Below are 26,654 nucleotides of genomic sequence, written 5' to 3'. Positions count from 1 at the left end.
GGAAATTCTGATTTTTGTAGATGGAGCTGATGTGCTTTGCAAAGTGCCCCCCCCCCCACCACCCCCGCCATCTAATGTAGAGAAGACTGCATTGGCAGCACAGTAGAGTTGCAGGTGAAGTGTTGCCTCACCTGGAAGCACTGTTTGGAGCCCTGAATGAAGGTGAATAGGCAGAGGGACCACTTCTGCGGCTTGCAGGGTGCAGTACCAGAAAGGAGATTAGTGGGGAGGGATGAATGGACAAGGGAATCAAGGAGGGAATGATCCGTGTGTAAGGCGGATAGTAGGGGGAAGTAAATATATGTTTGGTGGTAGAGTCCTGTTGAAGATGGCAGACATTAAAGAGAATGATGTGTTGGATGCAGAGGCTCATGGAGAGGTAGGTGAGGGTAAGAGGAACTCTATCATTGTTAAGGCAGTGGGAAGATGGGGAGTGAGAACAGATGTTCAGTAAATGGAAGAGATGTGGGTGAGGAAAGTATCCATATGTCTCTGATGTCCTGGGAAGGAAAACCACATCCTGGAAAAAGATGTGGCAGAGACGAAGGAACTAAGAAAAGTGAATGGCATTTTCACAGGAGCCAATGTAGGAAGAGGTATGGTCAAGATGGCTGTGGGAATTATTAGGTTTATAAAAAGTACCAGTAGACAGTTTGTCTCCAGTGATGGAGGCACAGACCTTGAGTAAGGGCTGAGAGGTGTCAAATATGGACCAAGTGATTTTTAAGGTGGGGTGGTAGTTGGATTTGTAAAGGTAGACCAAGCTTTTCCTGTTGATGCTCTGCAACTTTTTCTGCACTACAATGGTGACTGCATTGGTGTTGCTTAAGAGGCTGTAGAGAGAGTAGTGGATTCAGCTCAATATATCATGGGCACACCTGGTGACAGTATCTCCAGGAGAGGCTGTCTCACAAAGGCAACATCCACCATCAGAGACCCTACCACCTTGGCAATGCCATCTCCTCACAGCTACTGCCAGGCAGTAGGTACAGAAACCTGAAGTTCCACAGCATCAGGATCAAGAACAGCTACTTCACTTCCATTCATTTCTTGAGCCAGCTGGCACAACCCTCACTGAAACATGCCCCACCACCTTTAAAATGTCATTACCTAAATGCGATGCCTTTCCTGCTTCGCTTCTGAGCAACAACAGATCTACTCGGTGAGTACCCTTACGTCATCAACAGTGGCAAAGGCAAAGTCATGCAGATGCCTTTAAATGGATGATCTGTTTTTGAAGATGTAGCCCAAAGTCATTCATAAAGCCCAAAAGAATTCTGTATTCAAAGCTAACTCTTGCTAAAATGTATTTTTGCCATAGCAGAAAAATAGCAAGTTACATATTTTAATGGGCTTAATTAGGTGCACTTGAAAGTTGATTTAGAACTGATTAATGCTTTCATTGCACTGTTATCAAATGAAATGATCCAAAAGAAACACACTGTTTTGACCTTTCCATTGCTGGATGGAATATGCTTTTAGAGCAGGTGAGAAACATAGTGAGAGAAAGATCTCACACCACTGAGATTTTCTGAAAGACTTTCATCTTACAGCCATTTGATAAAGCATAAGATGTACATTGAAACAAATTGGGGATGTGAAGGGGGATTCTTTCACATAAGTATGGTTGGAATCTGGAGTACACTGCCTGAGGAACCTGTGATGGTAGATACTCTCACAGCATTTAAAAGGCACTGGATCAAACTGGAATCACTGAAGCAAGGAAGACCCTAGGTCCAAAGGGAAGTAAATGGGATTAGTATGGACATGGTGGGATGAAAGACTGCTTTTGTACTATATGACCTAATGACTCCATAAGTGTGTATTTAAAATATGTATATTGCATGTTTCAGCTTTTATGTTTACTGTTGAATTACAGAACATTGTTTTAGTTCCATATTCTGAAACTGATGGGTTAATATATCCATTTACAAATTGGTTCTAACTACCTCTTAATTTGCACATTAAATGGTATCCATTGTGGTCTGCAGTATTTACTTAAGTCTCCCTTCTGAACTGTACTAGACAAATGGCAAGCCTAAACAAAGAATTAAAAATAAATTCTTAAAGCAATGATTCCTTAAAATTAAACTAAGGAATGTGATTTAATTTAAAATGTGATATATTTTAAGCAGACTGATAGTAAGAATTATTTTGTTGAAAAAATGTGATAATTATAAATATGATCCTATTGCATTTATTTTCTTCCAATTGTCAATACAGATTTTATGATTTAGACCTAATTTTCATTGATATTTATAACAAAAATGAAAATCTTAAACTTTTTTTGAAATAAGAGTAAAATGGTAATATATATTCTTCAGTTGCTCAGCGGTTGTGTGTATTTTATATTTCAGTAATATATGAGTAATATTATAAATATTTTGTTTGATTAAGCATACTTTGTTTAAATAATTCATTAGTATTTACAAGTAATCGTACATAAATGGCATACATCTTCATGCCACCACATAATATGTGTGTGCCTTGCTTAAAGTAAAAATGAAGTTAGATTTGCATTCCCAGCTTCCTTGCTTCCTCTCAATTAGTTTTTATATTTTGGAGTTACAAAACATAACAGTGCCAATGAGGAAGTTTTAAACAAAGCCGAGCCGAGACAGCTACCTTCCTGATGAAGTGCAGTGAGACAGTTGAGTTTAAACAAAACACAGCAAGACGTTTGAGTATTTTAAAAATAGCAGCACAACATGTGCTTCTTCACAGGGGACAGAAATGTGTTAAAAAAAGGCAGAAAATTGATTGAATTTATGGGTTCACAAACAGTGAGTACTGGGTGAAAATAATCATAAATTTAAAAACGCAGAAATGGGTGTCTATATTGGAAAGATTGACGCATTTGATTCCACAACGGATAACTGGAATATGTATTCTGAGTGAATTAAGCAGTATTTTAAAACAAATGGAAATAAGCCAATGAGAAACAAGTACAAGTTTTGCTCAGTGCATTGGTTTGAAAAGCATACAGTTTGTTTAGATGTTTGACTGCTTCAACCAAACCAGCTAGACAGAGCTTTGCTTGAAATCATGAGAGTAATGCAGGAACAATTTATATATGAAACCATTGTTGATTGCAGAATGCTTTAGATTTCATAAGCAGAATCAAAAGGAAAGGGAGTTCTTTTCAGTGTACATGTCTGAATTGAAGAATTTGTCTGAGCATTGTCAGTTCAGTGCTGTGCTTAATAATAATGCACTGAGGGATCATTTCATTCTGTGGAACTTTACAAGAAAGCATTCAAAATGGCAATAATCTGAGGCACAGCTTATGTTTTAAAGAACAGGTAAAATTGCTGAAAACAACAAACAGATGCAATTGAGTTGCAGTCAGCAATGAAAGTGAGCATGAACAAAATTGCAAAGTTGAAACTGAATCCAGACTGGCCAAACAAATTGTGTTACCATTGTGGCAGGGGTTCATGTACAGGCTGATTTAAAGGCGAAACTTGCAGAAAATGCAACGAAGTAGGACACATAAAGAGCATGTTGGACAGACAAAAATAAATGGACTGTACAGGGAAGAGATAAAGATAAGAAGTCTCATTGCCATTTCAAAAAGAGCACTAACCTGCATGCTATTGATGAAAAATCTGATGAGAGTGACACGGGACTGAGTAACTTTGATATTTATAATATGAAAACTAACAACAAATGAGCAATATGGCTTACACTAGAAGTGAATGACAAATTCATTATAATGGAATTGGACACTGGCTCAGATGTGTCAGTCATTTCATGAAATGAGTTTGAATGGCTCTTCAAAGATATTGAACTGAAACCTGCAGATATCCAACTAAAAACGTATACTAGAGAAAAGATAACTCCTTGATAACTGGTTGAGACAACTACAACTTGATTGAAGATCCATCCACCAGTTGCATGCCACATTCCTTGTAATGGTCAACTGAAAGCCAATTAAGAGAGATACTGGATGATGCCACAAAAATATTCAAGGTTGGCATTGGAAAACTCAAACATTGTGTTAAATAAAAATACCACACCCAAGTTTTACAAAGCCTGTTTGGTTCCTGATACCATCTGTGATAAAATAGCCAATGAGCTAGATCAGATGGGAATGAAGAAATTCTTTTCCAGGTTGAGTGGAGCTCATGGGCAATGCCAGTGGTCCCAGTAGCCAAGAAAAAATGGTCTGTCTGGATCTGTGGTGATTTACCATTAACCCAGTACTGAAAGTAGATCAATACTCTCTGCCCAGGATAGGGGATATCTTTACAAATCTTTTCTGGCAGGAAACACCTCAGTTTGCTGAGGCCTACTTATGGACGGAGATAGAAGAAGAGTCCTAGCTGTTTCTCACCATAAACATTCACAAAGGGGGTTTATTGCTATAATATGCTTCTATCTGGAGCAGCAATCTGCATCTGCACACTGGCAGAAAGTTATGGATCAGAAACTGCAAGGCTGTGGAAGCACTCTGGATGACAACATTGCCAGTAAGGATGATGAGGAACACTTCCAAAATCTCAAGTCAGTATTAAAAAGATTAGAAAATTACAGGCTCAGAACATGATGTAACAAGTGTGAATCATAACCATGTGAAATTCCATAGATGCTGTAAATCTAGATCAACACGCTCAAAATGCTGGAGGAACTCTGCAGGTCTGGTAGCATCTATGGAAATGCATAAACAGTTGACGTTTTCCACCGAGAACCCTCTTCTGGACTGAAAAGGAAGGAGGAAGATGTCAGAATAAGAAAGTGAATGGAGAAAAAGGAGGATAGCTAGAAGCTGGTAGGTAATGCCAGGTGAGTTGGAAAGGTAAAGGGCTGGAGAAGAAGGTATCTAACAGGAGAGGTGTGTGGACCATAGGAGAATGAGAAGGAGGAGGGGACCCAGGGGATGAAGATATGCAGGTGAGAAGAGGTAAGAGGCCAGAGTGTGGAATAGAAGAGGAGGGGAGTGGGAGGGAAAAATTATTTTACTGGAAGGAGAAATCAACATTCATGCCATCAGGTTGGAGGCTACCCAGACAGAATATAAAGTGTTGCTACTCCACCCGGAAGGTACATGAACTAACATGTCAGAATGAGTGTATGGGGATCAGAATTAAAATGTTTGCCCACCAGGATGTTCTGCTTTTGGCAAGTGTGAATTCTTTAAACCAAGCATCACTTACTGTGGTTACACCATTGATGCACAACATTTACACAACTGTGCTGAGAAAATTCAAGCAGTGGTGCATACCCCAAGACCAAAGTATATGTCATAGTTGCAGTCCATTTTAGGATTTGTCAATTACTATAATAGGTTCCTGCCAAACCTGGTTGTATCCATGCCTTGAACTCATTACTGCAGATCAGGAAGAAATGGCAATGAACAAAACAGTGTGAGGTGGCTTTCCAAAAGGTAAAGGAAATAGTGATGTCAGATACTGTACTGTGATCCACATCATCCAGTGAAGCTTGCCAAGAGATGTTCAGCATGCCAACAGGTCCAGAAGAAAGGTGTCCAGAGCTGTTAGGATCACTTCCTGCAGTCCCAGAATCAACTACATCTACCATTGAGAAGGCTCCAGAATCTGAGATTGTTTCACAGTCACAAGTCTCTCCTGCCAAGCAGAGTGGTTCCCCTTGTCAGGAAAGATGTTATCCCACAAGAGTAAGGAATCCTCCACAGTGATTAAATCTTTAGGCCTGAATGGGACAAGTAAAAATTTACAATGCTGTGCATGTCAGTTTAGTAATTGTATTAGATGGTATACTGTATGGTACACATGTATATGTATATAAGTTGAGATGCATTCTATATTGAGTTGGAGTTTATAGATACTCCGTAATATCTGAGTCATGTTGTAAATATATTGTTTGATTAGGCATTCTTTGTTTAGATAATTAATTAGGGTTATATGTAAAGCAAAAAACAAAGTTAGACTCAATTTCCTAGCTGCCTTGATTTCCTCTCAACTAGTTTTGTGCTTTGGAATTACAAAACATAACACTGGTCGCTCCGGTTCAACATTGTTATCTTTCTCTATTACTTGTGCTACTCTGCGTTGTAGCCAACAGCAGGCTGTCTAGTTACCAAGCGCTTTATTTATATGATTTGCAGTCTTAAACAATTAGAGCTGTAAATAAAGGAATTAAGAATAGATTTAGGGATTTTTCAGGAGTGAAGGAATTATGTGAACATAGCAGATATTATTTCAAACGAGAACCAGTCTTGAGAAAATAAAACCTCTTCACTGTTTAAGTTTGACTTATACTTAAAGGCGAGTGAATCCAATCATTGGGTATGGAACATCCTGATTTTATCCCATTCAAACTATTCAGGGGAAGCCAATACATAAATGATCATGTTAATTGGTAATTATTGAATGATTCAGAATGAGATCAGGGAATCAGTGAAGGCATCTCCTGTATTAACATATTGTCTAGAGCCCAATGCTTGAGGGGTAATAACTGTTCCTGAACCTGGAGGTGTGAGTCCTGAGGTTCCTGTATCATCTTCCTGATGGCAACAACAAGAAGGGAGTGTGGGGGTGATGACGGGCGTCCTTGATGATGGATGCTGCTTTTCTGCGGCAGCTTTCTGTGTAGAAATGCTCACTGGCGAGGATTTATTTACCAGTGATGGACAGGGCTGTATCTACTACTTTTTGTAGGCTTTTCTGTTCCCTGGCATTGGTGTCTTCATACCAGACTTTGATGCAACTGATCAATATACTCTCCACCACACATCTATAGAAGGTTGCCAAAGTTTTGGATGAATTGCTGAATCTTCACAGACTTCTAAGAAAGTAATGGCGCTGCCAGACAGGTGTCATGGTGGCCAGACATTTTCTAATTCTTGTTCCAACGTGTCATTCCATGGCATCCTCTTGTGCCACTATGAGGCCACTCTTAGGGTGGATGAGCAACACCTTATATTCTGAAGCAACACACACAAAATGCTAGAGGAACTGAAAGAAATAAATAATCTATCTATCTATCTATGACCCACCCAGCCAACACACTTTTTGTCCCTCTTCCCTCCGGGAGAAGGTCCAGGAGCTTGAAGATTCGTACAGCCAGATTTGGGAACAGCTTCTTTCCAACTGCGATAAGACTGCTGAATGGATCCTGACCCGGATCTGGGCCGTACCTTCCAAATATCCGGACCTGACTTGCACTACCTTACTTTCCCTTTTCTATTTTCTAATTATGATTTATAATTTAAATCTTTATTACATTTACTTTGATTTGTACTTCAGGGAGCACACAGCACAGAATCAAGTATCGCTGTGATGATTGTACGCTCTAGTATCAATTGTTTGGTGATAATAAAGTAAAGTAAGTAATAAATAAACAGTTGATGTTTTGGGTTGAGGCCCTTCTTCAGGGCTGGGAAGGAAGGGAGAAGACTCCAGAATAAAAAGTTGGGGGGAGGGGAAGGAGGATAGCTTGAAGGTAATAGGTGAAGCCAGGTGGGTAGGAAAGGTAAAGGGCTGGAGTGGAATGAATCTGATAGGAGAGAGGAGTGTACCATAGGAGAAAGAGCAGGAGGAGTAGCACTAGTGGGAGATGATAGGCAGGTAAAAAGAGGTAAGAGGCTAGAGTGGGGAATAGAAGAAGAGGGGAGTGGGAGAAAATTTTTCTTTTACCTGAAAGAGATAACAATGTTCATGCTATCATATTGGAGGCTACCCAGATGGAATATGAGGAGATGATCCTTCACCTTGAGGGTGCTCTCATTGTGGCACAAGAGGAGGCCATGGACTGGTATGTTGGAAGGGGAATGGGAATTGGAATTAAAATGCTTGGCCATCAGGAAGTTCCGCTTCTGTTGGATGGAGCAGAGGCGCTCAATGAAATAGCCCCCAATTTATGATGGGTCTCACCAATGGACAGGAGGATGCATCAGGAGCACCAGACACAATAGACGACCCTATTAGATTTGTAGGTGAATTGTTGCCTCACCTGGAAGGATTGTTTGGGGACCTGAATAGAGGTGAGGGAGGAGATGAATGGGCAGGTGTAGCACTTTGGCCACTTGAAGAGATAAGTGCCATGAAGGAGGTTAATTGGGAGGGACAAATGGACAAGGGAATCACGGGGGAGTGATCCCTGTGGAAAGCGGAGAGAGGGATGGAGGTGAAGATACGTTTGGTGGTAGGATCCCTTTGGACGATAGTGGAAGTTGTGGAGAATGATGTATTGGATGCAGAGTTTTAGGTAGGTAAGAACAAGAGGAGCTCTATCACTGCTAAGACAGCAGGAAGATTGGGGTGAGTGTGGATGTTTGGGAAATGGAAAAGATGCAGATGAGAGCAGCATGAATGGTGGAGGAAGGAAAATCCTGTTCTTCGAAGAAGGAGGACATCTCTGACATCCTAGAAAGTCAAGTCTCGTCCTGGGAACAGATCAAGTGGAGAGGAAGGAATTGAGAATAAAAAGTATAGCAGTTTCACAGGAGATAGAGTGGGAAGTGGTATAGTCAAGATAACTGTGGAAATTGGTAGTTTTATAAAAGTTGTTGGTCAACAGTTTCCCTCCCGAAATGGAGACAGAGAGATCAAGAAAGAGAAGGGAGGAGTCAGAAATAGACCAAGTGAATTTAAAGACAGGGCAGAAGTTGGATGCAAAGTTGATGACATTGATGAGCTAAGCATGGGTGCATGAAGCAGTACCAATGCAATCATCAATGTAGTGGAGGAAGATTTGGGGAGTATTACCAGGGAAGACTTGGGACATGGACTGTTCTACGTAGCCAATGAAAAGGCAGGCATAGCTGGAGCCCACAGAGGTGCCGATGGCTACCCTTTGAGTCTGGTGAAAGGAGGAGGAGCCAAAAGGGAAAATTGTTGAAAATAAGGACCAGCTCTGCTAGATGGAGGAGTATGGAGGTGAAGGGCAATTGTTGGTTCTTCTATTGAGAAAGAGGTGGAGAGATTTTAAGGCCTTCTTGATGGAGGACAGAAGTGTATAGGAAGTGGATATCTATTGTGAAAAAGAATTGAAAGTTCGGGAGAAGACTAAGAGCATGAGAAGTGGGTCATGGATGTAGGTGGGAAGGGAGTGAACCAAGGTGGATAGAAGAAATCAGGCTTATATTCCATCTGTGTAACCTCCAACCTGAAGGCATGAATGTTGATTTTACCTCCCTGTAAAAGAAAATTTCCCTCCCCCTCCCTCCTTCTATTCCCCACTCTATCCTCTTAGCTCTCGTCACTACCTATCACCTCCCCCAGTGCCTCTTCTCTTTTCCTTTCTTCTTTGATCCACTCTCCTCTCCTATCAGATTCCTTCTTCTCCAACTCTGTACCTTTCCCACCTGCCTGGCTTCAGCTATCACCTTCCAGTTATCCTCCTTCCCCTCCCCCTTTCTCTTTATTCTGGTGTCTTCCCCTTTCCTTTCCAGTCCTGAAGAAGGGTCTCAACCCAAAACATTGACAGTTTGCTTATTTCTATGAATGCTGCCTGATCTGCTAAGTTCTTCCAGCATTTTGTGTGTGTTGCTTTGGATTTCCAGAAACTGCAAAATTTCTTGTGTTTATAACTGTGTCTGAGCAACTCTTATGAGCATGCAAATCAGCCACCACTTTGTAGTCCAGTAGGGAAACCTATTAATACAGATGGTAATGAATAATTTTCACTAACCTTAATGCAATTTGCATGAAGTTGAGGTATTTGTTAATTTTGATCCACTGATAATGTGGCCTGATATATCTACCTAATATACAAGTCAGGGCAGTATGATATGGAGAATAAGCTGTTGCCTATGTAGCAGGCTGCCCCACTCCATGCAGCTGAAGAATCCAAAGGAATGGCAGAGACTGATATAGAAGTGCCAGACGAGTCACTGGAGCTGTCAGTCAGCGTAAACTCAATGTAGGACTGCTTTAGAACACCAGCTTTGGAATTTTCTTATGGTTTACTCCCAAAGCCCTCCCAGAGAGTGGATGTAGCCACAAGGCAGTGGACGTTTGGGATCAGAGCTTTTCTTCTCCTAGATGACCAGCCAACCACAGCTGATGAGCCCCATCTGTTGGAGATCCACTGAAATCTTTACCCAAAATCAAATAATCATTAAGAATAAGTGTAGCTTTATGACAACCTGAAAAAATGTTTTTTAACCAATTAACAATTTTATCCTAGAAAATGAACAATTGCTATCAAGGTGGAGCCTTATTCCTTAAAGTTGTGATTCATGTTTGCAACCTTCAAAAATTGGAACATTAGAATGATTTTTTTGTATTTATTATTTTTCACTTCTAACAGTTTATCTTTTCTTTTCCAAACTTTATTTCTTTCTCAGTACTTGATTTAGTTAAAGAGCAATATTATTTAATTGTTCATCAGAATATTCCAGAAGCCCAGTCACACTCACTGTAATGTCATTTCCAGTAACTTCTTGCAAAGAACTTTTAAAAAGTTAAATTGACACAACCAGGCATATACGAGCAACAAACACAAAATGCTGGAGGAACTCAGCAGGCCATGCAGCATCTAAGAAAAGAATACAGTTGACGTATCAGGGTGAAACCCTTTGGCAGGACATATATAAGATGCTCTGCCCCAGTAGAAACTGGCTTGCTTTTATCTAGAAGTTGTGAAAAAATTTTGAAGCTTTGCTCCACAATGCCATCAGGTGGTCACAGGCTCTTTTGCAAATATTTTAGAATCAGAATCAAGTTTATTATTATAGACAGCACAGTGCAATACATAAAACATAATAAATTTCACTAAATATATCCTTCTGCTGCTGTTTTCTGATCCTGTAAATTGAGAGGAGTGTTGGGCGAGCCAATAAGGAGAAATTGGATGGGCTCATGATGTTCTCTGATACTCATTTGCATAGGCAGTGTGCGTGCTATGACCAAGGGACATCTGTCAGTGGCCGTGATGCAGAAGGGGTTAGAGACTGGTTTGCTGGGGAGTCGAAGCTGCACACAGAGTCAGCTTCAGAAAGTGCTGTGCCAGAATCCACCCCAGCCTTCTGTTTATGTACAGCCAACAGAATGAGGAGGAGGAGGAGAAGAAGAAGAACTGACTGACTGACTATGGTGCTGGTATAAGAGCCTGAAGGTGCTTCCCAGATAGAAGGGCCTATTGTCTCTAACTGGCCATGTTGTTTTCCTGGATGCAGTGGGCGCTTGATGGATCTGTGATCAGTGGCTCCAAAGTAAGCACACAGATAATTTCTCCACCAATGCCCACGCTCTTGGTGGTGTTACGAATGTGCCACAACTCTGAGGGGCTGAAGGGTACAAAGTAGCCCCCTCCTTTTTGAGAATCGCAAGATCGCTATTAATTCAGGTCTGGGACCCAGGAAATGAGAGAGAGACACGCAGAATCCACAAGGGTTTGGAATGTGTCCTGGCCCCCAGAAAAGTGGAACCATTGATAACGACTATTGTCTCTTGGAGACGGAATTGTGTATTGAGTACTGTACTATTCATTGAAGCCCTCAGGGAATGACCAGAATGGGCTGGTTGGGGGATTGCATCATCCCAACCTGATTGACATCTGAGACCCCGTGAGTAAGGATAAAAGAGGGTCTGGGGAACAACCCCTTCAGACGCACCAGGAGAAATGCTAGAAATCCCGCGACAGCGTTTAATAGCGACAGCCGGTGGAGGGCCCACGTGCGTCCTTTCCCGTTGCCGGGATTGGGACCTTACCACGGAAGAACGGCTTAGCTAAAGAAGAGGCCACCAACGAGATTTCGAAGGATCGACATCATAAAAAGGAAACGCTGGCAAGTTCTAAAAAAATCTGTCTCTCTCTCTAAACAAAAACAAGCTGCAGCCTGAATGAACTGAGTGAATTTTATATTTCCATCTGACAATACATTATCCCCTAGACAATGATAGAGCTTATTTCTTACTGATTATTATTATACCCGCACTTTTAGAGTTAGTATTGACAATGTATATTATCTGTATGTTTGCATTGATATTATTTTTGTGTATTTTTACCAATAAATACTGTTAAAAATAGTACCATCAGACTTCAACGGACCTCTCTATCTTTGCTGGTAAGTGACCCAGTTACGGGGTGCGTAACAGTGGGTCAAGGGAGCTCTCCCTACTTGCATGGGTTCCCGAGGTATTGATGATGAACCCCCTGGAGCCTGAAGTAGTTCCTGAACCCTGGATGATGATATGGAGGGGTGCTCTTTAGGCACCTGTCAGTTTGGAGGGCCAAAATGATGAAGCCTGAGGTTGGTGGGCATCGCCCAGGTAGACAGCTCGTATTTCAAGTGCTCTGAGAGGCTGTGATGGTAATAGGCTAGCAGCACTTCTGCATTCCAGCGGCACTCTGCCGCGAGTGTAATCCAGCACCTGGTGTAAATCTTGATGCAGACAATGTATCTGTTCCACTGCCTCCCATCCAATTTTCAGAAGACCCGGCACATCTCTGCAGTAAAATCTTCATACTGGTTGCAAATGGCATTTTTATCATCTCAGTTATTGGAGTCCCGGATCAGAGCTTGCCCAGCCAAGAGAGAAAGGATGAAGGCAATTGTGGCTCAGTTCATAGCATACAGAATTGGCTGCAGCTTGAAATGTAAAATGCACTGGTACAGGAAGTTGCGTCATTGAGTTGGGAATCTATGGAAGTGTCTGGGCACAGGTGTTTGGAGCTCCAAGGGAGGTGGTTGACAGGCACAAGGTTGCTGTATCAAGATGGGAGTGGCAAGCAGATGGTCAAGGTTTGCCTGCTGCTTTGGGATCTCATGCTCCTGTGACAGATGACTTCTTTAAGGCAAGCTTATTCTGATGGATTATTCATTGACTCACTCATCTTATCAGGAAATTGTAGAATGTCTAAGGGATGGCTTTTTAGAACAGCTTGTTGTTGAGCCCACCAGGAAATCGGCTGTGCTGGATTGGGTGTTGCGCAATGATCTGGAGGTGATAAGAGAGCTTAAGGTTAAGGAACCCTTGGGGAACAGTGATCACAATATGATCAAGTTCACTTTGAAATTTGAGAAGGAGAAATGAAATTCCAACGTGTCAGTATTCCAGTGGAATAAAGGAAATTACAATGGCATGAGAGGGGAACTGGCCAAGGTTGACTGGAAAGGGACACTAGCAGGAAGGACAGCAGAGCAGCAGTGGCTGGAATTTCTGCAAAGAGGGAAGTGCAAGATGGATATATTCCAAATAAGGAGAAATTTTTGAATGGAAAAAGGACACTACTGTGGTTGACAAGTGAAGTCAGATCCAAAGTAAAAGTAAAAGAGAAGGCATACAAGGAAGCCAAAGTTAGTGGGAAGAAAGAGGATTGGGAAGCTTTTAAAAACTTGTAGAAGGAAGTCAAGAAGGTCATTAAGAAGGAAAAGTTGAATTATGAAAGGAAGTTGGTGACTAATATCAAAAGGTACTAAAAGCTTTTTAAAGTATATAAAGGGTAAAAGAGAGTTGAGGTTAGATAGAGGGCTAATAGAAAATGACACTGAAGATATTGTAATGAGAGATGCGGAGATGGCAGAGGAACTTAATGCATATTTTGCAGTGGAAGACATCTGCCGTATACTGGACATTCGAGTGTGTCAGGGAAGGCAAGTATGTGCAGTGAAAATTACGACTGAGAAAGTGCTCAGGAAGCTTAATGGTCTGAAGGTGAATAAATCTCCTGGACCTGTTGGAATGCACCCTTGTGTTCTGAAGAAAATAGCTGGAGTAATTGTGGAGGCATTAACAATGATCTTTCAAGAATTGATAGATTCTGGCATTGTACCAGATGACTGGAAAATTGCAAATGTTACTCTGCTATTTAAGAAGGATGGAAGGCAGAAGAAAGGAAACTATAGACCTGTTAGCCTGACATCAGTGATTGGGAAGTTGTTGGAATTGATTGTTAGGGATGAGATTATGGAATACCTGGAAGCACATGACAAGATAGGCCAAAGCCAGCATGGTTTCCTGAAAGGAAAATCCTGCCTGATAAACCTACTGCAATTTTTTGAGGAAATTACAAGCAGGGTAGACAAAAGAGTTGCAGTAGACATGGTGTACTTGGATTTTCAGAAGGCCTTTGACAAGGTGCCACACATGAGGCTGCTTAGCACGATAAGGGACCATGGAATTACAGGGGAGTTACTAGCATGGGTGGAGCATTGGCTGATCAGCAGAAAACAGAGTGAGAATAAAGGGATCCTATTCTGGCTGGCTGACGGTTACCTGTGGAGTTCCACAGGGGTCGGTGTTGGGACCGCTGCTTTTTACGATGTACGTCAATGATTTGGACTATAGGATGAATGGATTTGTGGCTAAATTTGCCTATTATACGAAGATAGGTGGAGGAGCGGGTAGTGTAGAGGAAACAGAGAGCCTGCAGAGAGACATAGATAGTTTAGGAGAATGGGCAAAGAAGTGGAAAATGAAATACAATGTTGGAAAGTGCATTGTCATGCACTTTGGTGGAAGAAGTAAATGGGCAGACTATTATTTAAATGGGGAGAGAATTCAAAATGCAGACATGCAAAGGGACTTGGGAGTCCTTGTGCAGGATACCCTAAAGGTTAACTTCCAGGTTGAGTCAGTGGTGAAGAAGGCAAATGCAATGTTGTCATTCATTTCTAGACGTATCGAATATAAGAGCAGGGATGTGATATTGAGGCTCTATAAGACAGACAGACATACTTTATTGAGGGAAATTGGGTTTCGTTACAGTCACACCAACCAAGAATAGTGTAGAAATATAGCAATGTAAAAACATAAATAATTAAATAACAATAAGTAAATTATTCCAAGTGGAAATAAGTCCAGGACCACTCTATTGGCTCAGGGTGTCTGACACTCCGAGAGAGGAGTTGTAAAGTTTGATGTCCACAGGCAGGAATGACTTCCTATGACGTTCAGTGTTGCATTTTGGTGGAATGAGTCTCTGGCTGAACGTACGCCTGTGCTTAACCAGTACATTATGGAGTGGATGGGAGAATTGTCCAAGATGGCATGCAACTTGGACAGCATCCTCTTTTCAGATACCACTATCAGAGAGTCCAGTTCCACCCCCACAACATCACTGGCCTTACGAATGAGTTTGTTGATTCTGTTGGACACTTGGAGTATTGTGTGCAGTTCTGGGCTCCTTATTTTAGAAAGGATATACTTGCACTGGAGAAGATTCAGAGAGGATTCACGAGAATGATTCCAGGAATGAACGGAGGAATGACGGGCAGCTCTTGGTCTGTATTCCCTGGAGCTCAGGAGAATAAGGAGAGATCTCATGGAAACATTCCGAATGTTAAAAGGCCTGAACAGATTAGATATGGCAAAGTTATTTCCCATGGCAGGGGAGTTTAGGACAAGAGGGCATGACTTCAGGATTGAAGGATGTCCATTTAGAACAGAGATGCGGAGAAATTACTTTAGTCAGAGAGTGGCAAATCTGTGGAATTTAATGCCACGAACAGCTGTGGAGGCCAAGTCATTGGGTGCATTTAAGGCAGAGATAGACAGATTCTTGATTAGCCTCGGCATCAAAGGGTATGGGGAGAAGGCAGGGGAGTGGGGATGACTGGAGGAATTGAATCAGCCCATGATTGAATGGCGGAGCAGACTTGATGGGCTGAATGGCCCACTTCTGCTCCTATATCTTTGGGTCTAAAGATCTTATGGAAATGTAGAGGAGGCTTGACCCAAAAGCAAAGCAGCAGAGATGATTTAGTGGGAAAGATGTGGGCAGATGTAAAGGCAAAAGTAATAAAATGGGATAGGAGATGGAGAGCGGCCTATCATTGTGGCTCACTGTGGCAGGTGGGTCGGCCTCTGCCTCATGCCATGGCTCTCTCTTTTGAAGAATGTCCGTGATACCATAGGATGACATCGTTGTTCTGCGTGCACGGATTGGACTGCTGTATTTATGGACTGTGGATGTTTTTCAGACTGGTGGTTTTTATATTCTGTGTTTTTTATTGCTCGTTCCTTTTCCGTTTTGTTGTGTAAGTGGAGGGTGTTTGGGGTCAGTGTTCTGTTAATTTTTTGTGTGGAGTAGGGGTTGTTTTTTGGGGGTCGATGTTCCTGTTCCATTTTAAGCAAGGGTAGTTGGGGGGGTGGGTTGATGATCGGGATGCCATTCTTTTTTTGTAATGAGGAGGGTGTGGGTTTGATGTTTCTTTTTGAATGATTTGCATGTTCTTTGTTTTGTGGCTGCAAAGAGAAGACAAATTTCAGAGTTGCATATGGATACATGATTTGATAATAAATAAACCTTTGAATCTTTGAACCATTGTAGCCATCTGCTATAATGATGGAGAAGAAACACAAACCCCCATACACTATGCCTCATATAATTTCACCACAATTATGTCTTCCTATGGTATTCCATACTCTTATTGCAGTAAGACATCTACAAGGGGACAAACTGATTTTTATAGTTTGTGGCTTTGAAAAATGATAGCAAATTACCAATAAATGAACAGAGAGCTTCCAAAACCAGATATAGGAAATGGAAAATGCTTTTACAAGACAAAACCTTAAAATGGGAATATGTTCCTGAGTTTTGACCTACAATCCTTGCATGTCAAGGAAGATGCAGAACCATCTCTTCCACGACCTAATAGCAAAACATCCTTTAGAGCACTATTCTGAAATATTCTCTGATGGATCATTAATGAATATCCAGGAAAATTGATCCACTTGATTACAGGCAGGAGTAAGGATTATAAAAGGATTTTTTTCAAAAACTGAATTGGAACCTTGCAAGTTGCAAGCACATCCTTGAGGGAACCGTGCAGCTCTATTGTCAGAGTCTAAAGGAATTATATCCACGACAAGTAAATACAAAAGAACAAGTCCTGATGTGTGCTGACTCTAATTATGTTAGGAATGTGTCCACTACTGGATGGAGAGCAGACAGAGATAAGCTAATTCTGCATTTATCCACTTGGAAGAATACTTATGAATTACTGACTTGAACATTAGTACAGGTATTATATATTCCAGGATATCCAGCAAGCCACTTCACAGCTAAGGTAATAAACTAGCCAAAGGACAAGCAAAGCATGTTGTTGGGATGGTAACCAAGCATCAAATAAAAAAAAAAGTGCATTGACGTTTTAAGAATTCTCCTTGATATTATTCAGTCCAATCTCAGAGGATTTCCAACATGGCACAAATATGAAGCTGATGGTGAAGGTAGGATATGGATTTTGCTGCCATAAAAAGCAAGAAACAAATACCTCTTGCCCACGAGTGGGAAGCACTGATTCACGAAGACCACCAAGGGTTCGGACTCAGTCATGAAGGTGGGCAAGCCGCTCATGCAAAATTAGCTATGTTATACTCGTGGCCTTACATGTTCAGTGATTGTAAGTGATTTGTTGCAAATAGTAAAGGATGTCTGGCCTATAAGGCAAAATCTCTAGACCAACTCCCATAAGGCAAGCAAAACAAACTGCAGCAATGGTGTGGCAGCTTGATTATATAGGCCCATGTCTGGCATCTAAAGGCAATCCACGTTATTGGAAATCTATTAAATACAGTATATTCTTGTGATAATTGAAAAAAATTAGGCATATACGTGGTTACACAGCAAAACTTCTTGTGGTGAGGTTGCAATTGTCACAGCACTCCAAAAGCTCTCGTTGATACATGCTGACACCCCCGACTGCAAACATGTTGATTGAGGGTCTTCCTTCATTGGTAAAGGATTTCAAGCTATTTGTGAACAAACAGGCACACAAGTGGAGTACAGCATTCCATTTCACCTAAAATCGAGTGGCACAGTAGAGGGAAGGAATCAAGGGATCAGGCAAGGCCTGGCAAAAAATGGGCCTGTTCTAGAGAACAAGAGTGGGTTACACTTGTATCTAAAATGCAACCATCTGTAAACTATATGCCAATTGTGAAAATAGGCAGACACAAGAATGTTATACTTTATTTCTTAATGTAGAATGTCCACCTACGTAAATTCCTGATCACTAACTCAAGTCGATTATCACTTATACCTGATACAATTCTCCTTAGGGAATTAGGAGATGTTATGGGCATTCAAGAGAAAGCAATAGAACCTGACTAGAATGTTTGGATACCAGAAAAATGGGACAGAGTTCAAGAAGAAAATTTTCATAAAAAATAAATTAACCCAAGCTTCTGCCCTAAATAGAAACCTCCTTGTCTCATTACCCATGGTATCAATGATAAGACAGTGGTAGTCAAGATTGTGAGGGGAAACAAGACTGTAAGTGAAACTGTCTCCACAGATATCATCAAACCTATCCCAGCAAGATTTATCGCCTCAGAATGAGTCGAAACCTTGTACTAGACCAATACATGGGTCCACTACAGAACTCTGAAACCCTGATGGAAGGGGTGAGGGGGGATATATTGAAAAGATAAAACATATGCTTGGATCTAAGGTGAAACATAGAAATTCCTATTCACTTGAGGAAGATTCTCATAGATATATTGCTTACGAATATATTAGACACCCAAAATGTGTTGTTCTTTTCAAAGTAAGAAAAAACTCAAACTCCAGGAAGAAATGTTGTTCTTGCTGTACTTTACTTTTAATATTTGCACATAATAAAATTATTCAGCACTGCCTTACCTATCATTCACTTTTCAGTAGATGAATTAGCATTTACTACAGACATGGTCTCATCTGGCTCCGACACTCCTAAACTTAATGACTCGGAGAAAATATCAGATTACAAAAACCTCTGAGCAATGATAATTCTAATTTAAATATCACCAAATAGCTCTTATCCCTTGGCCATAAAATACGTGGCCAAATGCACTGTAACCCTTAATACTTGCTTCTGGCAAAGCGATTGTTCCCTTCCACTTAAGTATTCATTCTCTCTGCTTTGTAGGAAAAAAATGAACATAGGTACATGGGAAGGCAAGGAATCACTTGTGAAAATGATTAATGACACCCTAACAAAACTGAAAGGTTCCAGCTCAGATATTGAAGAAAAACTAATAGATGAATCCTTTGACATGGATCTCTCTACACTTGAAGAAAAGTATAGACACTGTCCTGTCATTGAATGGTTCCATTCATAGAAACATGACTTTGAAATTATTAGACTTGAACATTGTGAACAACCATTTTTTAATGAAGACTTTTCTACATTAGACAGATATCTTATTACATCTTCCTTTATGGCTAACAAGATTATGAACATACTTACTACAAAGAACTTAGACATTTCCATTTCTCCAACTATGGTCATTATTCCACTTCATTGTCAAATGTCAAAGGTAACATGGCAAGTTCCCACACATTTGGTTATATTCTAAATCAGGGGTGTCAAACTCATTTTAGGTCACGGGCCGGATTGAGCAAAATGCAGCTTCATGCGGGCCGGATCAGTCGGATGCGTGCAAACGCAGCTTTCGTTGCCTCCGTTTTTTCAGCCTGCTCTCATGTGTCTCAGTCTCTGCTATAACTACAAAGTGTTTCACTTTACAAATTCCGTTTCTTATGAAGAAGACTGCCAAGCAAGACTGCCGAATAAACACTAAAAACCCTGAAAACCTGGTACCTGAATAAACTCAGCATTAGCCATATCATACGCCATAGGCGCTTCGATTACTGGGGCCAGCTTTAATAGTAATTAGATATTATCTCGCGGGCCAAAGATAATTCCACCGCGGGCCGGATTTGGCCCGCGGGCCTTGAGTTTGACATATATGTTCTAAATGGTTCCGCAGAGCCCTTGATCTGGGATTTTGCATGGGAAGATAAGATGGAAAGATGCACTGAAGCAGAAGCAATGATAAAATGATAATGCTTTCCCCCCTGGTCAACTGAAACTGCCAAGTCCAACAAGCTTTTTCGAGATTTTAGCCCCATGGGCTGTTGTATTTACCCATATTTCCAATTTGTGCTTAACCAAACAGTCGTTAATAGTTTGTGCTGTGGTGCGAATAATACGTTACAACAAAAATTAGTTCTGAATTATTGGTGTCCTTACAAGTCCAATTATATTTTAGATAGACTTTGATTACAAGTTGAAAAAAGGGGTAACCAAGCCTAAGACAAATTTTACCATTGAAGACCAATTGATTTATACTAAATTTTGGGGTTGCACTGATATCATTTCTCTCCATATCGACAATGTTACATACACAGACAAGTATTCAATTATTGGATGGTATTATCATTAACAGGTAAAAAAAAACTGCCCAAAACAATTTTGATGGTATTTTAAAATATACCAGAGTAAAACTGCCTGTGCAGCCATTCCTTGACAGTACTCACTCTCATAATATTATTGATATAATCCTTCGGTTCACTTGTAAGGTAGAAACCTCTGATAATAAAAATTGTTTAGACATACTGCTACTAGAGGATCACCCACTTATTAAGAATTGTAAAAGAAATAACTCTTGGAGGAATCTAATTAGTCAATCCATGTTGTGTATCTATAAACAGAAAACAAGTCCAGTTTTAAGGAATGATTCATGTAAGATGCAACAAAGAATATTCCAGAATCATTTTATATTCATCAAAAATGGTGAGAAGAAAATCAGTCAAATCAGAAGAATATTTTTCAGTACGCTACTAGAGTAACTGAACTGACACAATCAGATGAGTGAGACACCTCTTTTCACAATTTCACTTTGCAGACCCAAAACAAGCCCTCGGCTGGCTTGACACTCCAGCTGAAACAGTAGCTAAGACTTCTCCAGCTGTTGTAAATTTAACTTCAGCTGCAGTGAATACCATTTTCAGGTAGATTGGCACTACTTTAAATTGAATGGAAGATATTTTTGCAGTTTTCCAATGGACAATTCATTTAGCCGTGGAAATTATTACCTTTATCATGCTCCTTTCATTAACTTAGCACATCAAATAGTTGAGAGATCTATGTATTAGCCCTCACTGTATTAATTATCTGAGTTGATGATCTCGGTTGTCAGAAGCGTCTAGACCATCTCTGTGAAAAGGTGTCTGAAAAATTATCACATGGATATGAAGTCACCGAGAAAGGAAAAAAAAGCAATATTAATATAAGAGAGAAGTATGCCTTGTTAAGAATGGTCAAAGAACAATTGGAAGAATGACAGAAAGATGGGGTGACGAGTCCATTCCTCTGCCTTCATTTTCTGTGATAGACGGCTCGTTTGCAAGCAACTCTTTTTAGCCAATAGGAATTGTACCTGTGTTTCAGAAATTGTTTGTAAATTCAAAACTTTTTATAAGACAGAAGAACTCATTGAGTTTTAAATGTGTTTTAGAAAATTTAACTAAATTAAACTAAACTAACTTAAATAAATGAAATATATTTAAACTAATTTGTTAGATGGAATTACCTCCTCCTTGGTTGCAATGGGAACCCACTGCTCAAATATCAGGCATTGGTGCGCACGTACACACACACACACACACACACACACACACACACACACACACACACACACACTCCCTTTTGCAATTTTTGCTCATTTCTTTCTCAATTCATGCTAAAACATTGTTTATATTTACATTATTTATTATTATATTGTAATTTGCCCTTTACTCTGCCTATTGTCTTTTTTATTAATTATTGTACTGTCTTGCACTGTTTTGTGCACTTTATGTAGTCCTGTGTAGGTCTGAAGTCTAATGTAGTTTTGTGTTGTTTCAGGTAGTCTCGTGTAGTTTTGTGTTGTTTCATGTAGCATCGCGGTCCTGGAGGAACCTTGTTTCATTTTTACTGTGTACTGTACCAGCAGTTATGGTTGAAATGACAAAAAATGTGACTTGACTTGGCAGCTAAACTTGCAATGGAAGTTAAATGTGAAAGTCATCCAGCCGTTTAAGATGAGCTAACTACAGTATAACCTCCTCCTGGTGAGGGTACCTGTAGCTGTCTATATTGAATAGGGCTTAAGATCTTGGTTTGAGTTCAGAAAGATATAGACAGCAACCTTAAAACTATCACAAGATAAATATTCATGGAACAAAATCTGTTAAGTGCAGTTTAAAAGATGTCTTGGACTTATACTTCGTAACCAGCCTTATTAGATACCTGATGAAGGGTCTCAGCCCGAAAGGTTGACTGCTCGTTTCAACGGATGCTGCCCGACCTGCTGAGTTCATCCAGCTTGTTTGTACGTGTTTATTAGGTACCTCCTGTACTTAGTGAAATGGCCACTGGATATGTTTGTGGTCTTGTGCTGTCTTCCATTAAGATCCCAAGAGATCAGTAGTTTCTGAGATACTCAAACCACCCAGACTGGCTCCAATAACCATTCCACAGTCAAAGTCACTAAGGTCACTTTTCATCCCCATTCTGAGGTTTGGTCTGAACAACAAAGTGAATTTCTTGACCATATCTGCATTGACCTGCTGCCACAGGATTGGCTAATTAGACATTTGCATTAAGAGCAAGTTTACCTTACGAGCAAGTTTACCTAATAAAGTGGCCAGTGAGTGTAAGTGCCTTAAAGTTCTTCACACAGTATTGTTATCACAACATTGTTGATTTCTTTTCTGAAGAATGTTCTCCCCTTCTCCATTGTTGCAACCATTTGCATCACTCCACCCTATATTTCCAACATGATTTCCAGGATTCATGGGATGTGGTCACTTTCCACGCAACATTACATATGTGATGAAATTTGGAGAATATTATTCACTTCCAGAATAACTCGGTCCATCAAACACAACCTTGTGTTGGAACCTTATCAACAATTCCCTTACTTCCCTTTCATCCTTTACTACAAAACTGATACAGCCACATAATTCCCAAAATTTTGACATTGCTACTGACCCCACAAGACCCTCCCTGAATATTCGATCATCCAGTACCCTGGGTGTCTCTACATCCCAAGTGTCTTGACGTCCTCATCATCCAGATCCACCGTCTCCCAATTCCACAATTCCTTCAATCTCCTGATGGAAACCTCAGCCTTTAAACTTTTACCTCTTTGTTGGTTCTGAACCCAGTTTCAGCTACCTTTCCCATTCCTTGGCCACACATATTGGTCACAATCACGGGCCCCCTTCCAAGACTGTCACTGAACATGTACATTGTTCAGCTGGGCCTAAGAATGTGGGTTGGAGCTCACCACTCAAGTAGTCATTAGGGATAGGGTTGTTGGTGCAACAATATCTATCTAGTGCTGTGGTGAACTACATATACCTGTCTGGACACGCCTCCCCTGCTGACTGCTCCTGTGGCTCCTCCCACAGATCCCAGTATAAAGGCAATTGGAGCCACAGACCCTTCCTCAGTCTCCAGGATGTCGTGTGATGATCACTTGCTGCTTGTGCTTTCTTCCAGCCAATAAAAGCCTACCTTAACCCACATCTCAGAGTTATTGATGGTGCATCAAGTGCATAACTTATAGACAAGAATTCCAAAGTCCTTCTCATGTCGTTTATGGGTGTGGTAAATCAGTAAAGGCAGGTTTCTATGTCTGATCAATGCATCATATTCTATCATGAAAGCAGAAAACATGAGTAGAGTGCAATCTTTTTGTAGATTGGCAATCTTTTTGTTCCATTGTAAACTCTTAACACACAAGTCTGAAGTTTTATCTGCTGCTTTAGCAGAGCTGTCTCTTTCAGTATTCTTTATGGGGTAATGTCTCCACAAAAATACTGAGCAATGGACAAACTAAGGACTTTATATGTTTCTAACTACAATTTTATTTATCTAGAAACAATAATATTCTTCTGTCACTGGTTTCTGTGAAGCAACATTTTGAAGCATCCCCTCCATAATACTTCTCTATGATTAGCTGCATTTGGAGATCATTTTAACAATTTAAGCACTATCATTGCCAAGGCCTTCTTTTCTCACTTTTGTTCTTTTCCCTAATGACTAAAGTACCTACTTTCGATTTGAAACTCCATCTACCTGCTCTCGGGTTTGAGTGATGGGCAATGTCAGACCTCCAGTGTTGACCATCTGTTGTCTTTTAGACGATGGGAAATATATCTGCAAACCTTTCATGCTAATCTGACACATTTCTGTTGTTTCAAGACTGTACACTCTGAGTTCAAACTTCCTGCCGGAAACTTAAATCTATCCAGATTCACAGAGAGCTGCAGCTGTTGTGAAATCAACAATAAATCCAAACATGTTGTATGTCAAGTCCCTGATGTTGTATTTTGGTATATAACATAAAGTTCACAGTTTAGTATTTACATTTCCTTTAATGATTTATTTGTTTTGAAATATTTTACAAGTAAATATTCCACTTGGCATGTCAAGTATAATTATCCTTATTAGACAATAACAAATAGGAGCGGAATTAACTCATCAGCCTCCTTCTTAAATACACCCAATGACCTGGCCTCCACAGCCACTTGTAGCAACATGTTCAACAGATTCACCATCCTCTGGCGAAAGGAATTCCTCCTCATCTACATTCTAAATGGAGAAGATGGAACAGATCCTGAGAGGCAGGATTTATGAACATTTGGAGAGGTATAATATGATTAAGAATAGTCAGCAAGGCTTTGTCAAGGGCAGATCATGTCTTAAAAGTCTGATTGACCATTTTGAGGATGTGACTAAACACATTGATGAAGGTAGACAAACAGATACTTTATTGATCCTGAGGGAAATTGGGTTTCGTTACAGTCGCACCAACCAAGAATAGTGTAGAAATATAACAATATAAAACCATAAATAATAATAAGTAAATAATGCCAAGTGGAAATTAGTCCAGGACCAGCCTATTGGCTGAGGGTGTCTGACACTCTGAGGGAGGAGTTGTAAAGTTTGATGGCCACAGGCAGGAATGACTTCCTATGACGCTCAGTGTTGCATCTCGGTGGAATGAGTCTCTGGCTGAATGTACTCCTGTGCCTAACCAGTACATTATGGAGTGGATGGGAGACATTATCCAAGATGGCATGCAACTTGGACAGCATCCTCTTTTCAGACACCACTGTCAGAGAGTCCAGTTCCACCCCTACAACATCACTGGCCTTGTGAATGAGTTTGTTGATTCTGTTGGTGTTTGCTACCCTCAGCCTGCTGCCCCAGCAGACAACAGCAAACATGATAGCACTGGCCACTCGTAGAATATCCTCAGCATCGTCCGGCAGATGTTAAAGGACCTCAGTCTCCTCAGGAAGTAGAGACGGCTCTGACCCTTCTTGTAGACAGCCTCAGTGTTCTTTGACCAGCCCAGTTTATTGTCAATTCGTATCCCCAGGTATTTGTAATCCTTCACCATGTCCACACTGTCCCCTTAGCTGTAGCTGTAGTGTATATGGATTTCAGTAAGGCATTTGATAAGGTACCCCATGCAAGGCTTATTGCGAAAGTAAGGAGGCATGGGATCCAAGGGGACATTGCTTTGCGGATCCAGAGCTGATTTGCCCACAGAAGGCAAAGAGTGGTTGTAGACGAGTCATATTCTGCACGTAGGTCAGTGACCAGTGGTATGCCAGAGGAATCTGTTCTGAGACCCTTACTGTTCGTGATTTTTATAAATGACCTGGATGAGGAAGTGGATTAGTAAGTTTGCTGTTGACACAAAGGTTGGAGGTGTTGTGGATAGTGTAGAGGTTTGTCAGAGATTACAGCGGGACATTGATAGAATGCAAAACTGGGCTGAGAAGTGGCAGATGGAGTTCAACCCAGATAAAAGTGAAGTGGTTCATTTTGATAGGTCGAATATGATGGTAGAATATCGTATTAATGGTAAGACTCTTGGCAGTATGGAGAATCAGAGGGATCTTGGGGTCTGAGTCCATAGGATACCCAAAGCAGCCACACAGGTTGACTCTGTGGTTAAGAAGGCTTTCATCAATTGTGGGAAATGAATTTAGGCACTGAGAGGTAATGTTGCAGCTATATAGGACCCTGGTCAGACCCCACTTGGAGTACTGCACTCACTTCTGGTTGCCTCACTACAGGAAGGATGTGGAAACCATTGAAAGGGTGCAGAGGAGATTTACAAGGATGTTGCCTGGATTGGGGAGCATGTCTTATGAAAACAGGTTGAGTGAACTCGGTCTTTTCTCCTTGGAGCGACGGAGGATGAGAAGTGACCTGATAGAGGTGTATAAGATGATGAGAGGCATTGATTGTGTGGATAGTCAGAGGCTTTTTCCCAGGGCTGAAATGACTGCCACAAGAGGACACAGGTTTAAAGTGCTTGAGTGTAGGTACAGAGGAGATGTTGGGGTAAGTTTTTTACGCTGAGAGTGGTGAGTGTCTGGAATAGGCTGCTGGCAATGGTGGTGGAGGCGGATATGATAGGGTCTTTTAAGAGACTTTTGGATAGGTACATGAAGCTTAGAAAGAAAGAGGGCTATGGGTAATCCTAGTAATTTCTAAGGTAGGGACATGTTCAGCACAACTTTGTGGGCCAAAGGGCCTGTATTGTGCTGAAGGTTTTCTATGCTGCTCTGTATGTAAGTGGAAATCCATCTATTCTGAGGCCCTCTGGTCCCTCTGGTCCTATACTCCCGCACTATAGGAAACGTCCTCTCTACATCCACTGTACCTTGGCCTTTCAGCAGTTGATAGGTTTCATTGTGATAGCCCCTCGTTCTTTTTTAAAATTTTTTTTTATTTAATTGTGTTTTTAAGTAATTACAAGAGTGGAAAAAAAAGTATATATCCCTTCCCCCCTCCCCTTAACCCCTCCCCCCTAACTTCCCTATATAGAAAAAAGAGAAAGTAAGAAAGAAAAAAAAAAGAAAGAGTGCCTGGTTGTTGGAAGATCTCCACATGCTCCATGGAGTTCTTAATAACTTTAATATATATATTTATTTATTTATTT

General features: G+C 40.8%; 1 long non-coding RNA gene across 1 annotated transcript in view; it reads left to right on the top strand.

Annotated features, from left to right (window-relative positions):
* The window catches only part of LOC140733455 (uncharacterized), a 271,387-nt gene that overhangs the window by 106,184 nt on the left and 138,549 nt on the right, over positions 1 to 26,654 (top strand). The gene's annotated exons all lie outside the window — the stretch shown is intronic.

Source organism: Hemitrygon akajei, chromosome 9 (assembly GCF_048418815.1).
Source record: "Hemitrygon akajei chromosome 9, sHemAka1.3, whole genome shotgun sequence".
Classification (NCBI taxonomy): Eukaryota; Metazoa; Chordata; class Chondrichthyes; order Myliobatiformes; family Dasyatidae; genus Hemitrygon; species Hemitrygon akajei.
The sequence above is the reverse complement of the archived record's forward strand: the minus strand, read 5'-3'. Positions and strand labels throughout refer to the sequence as shown.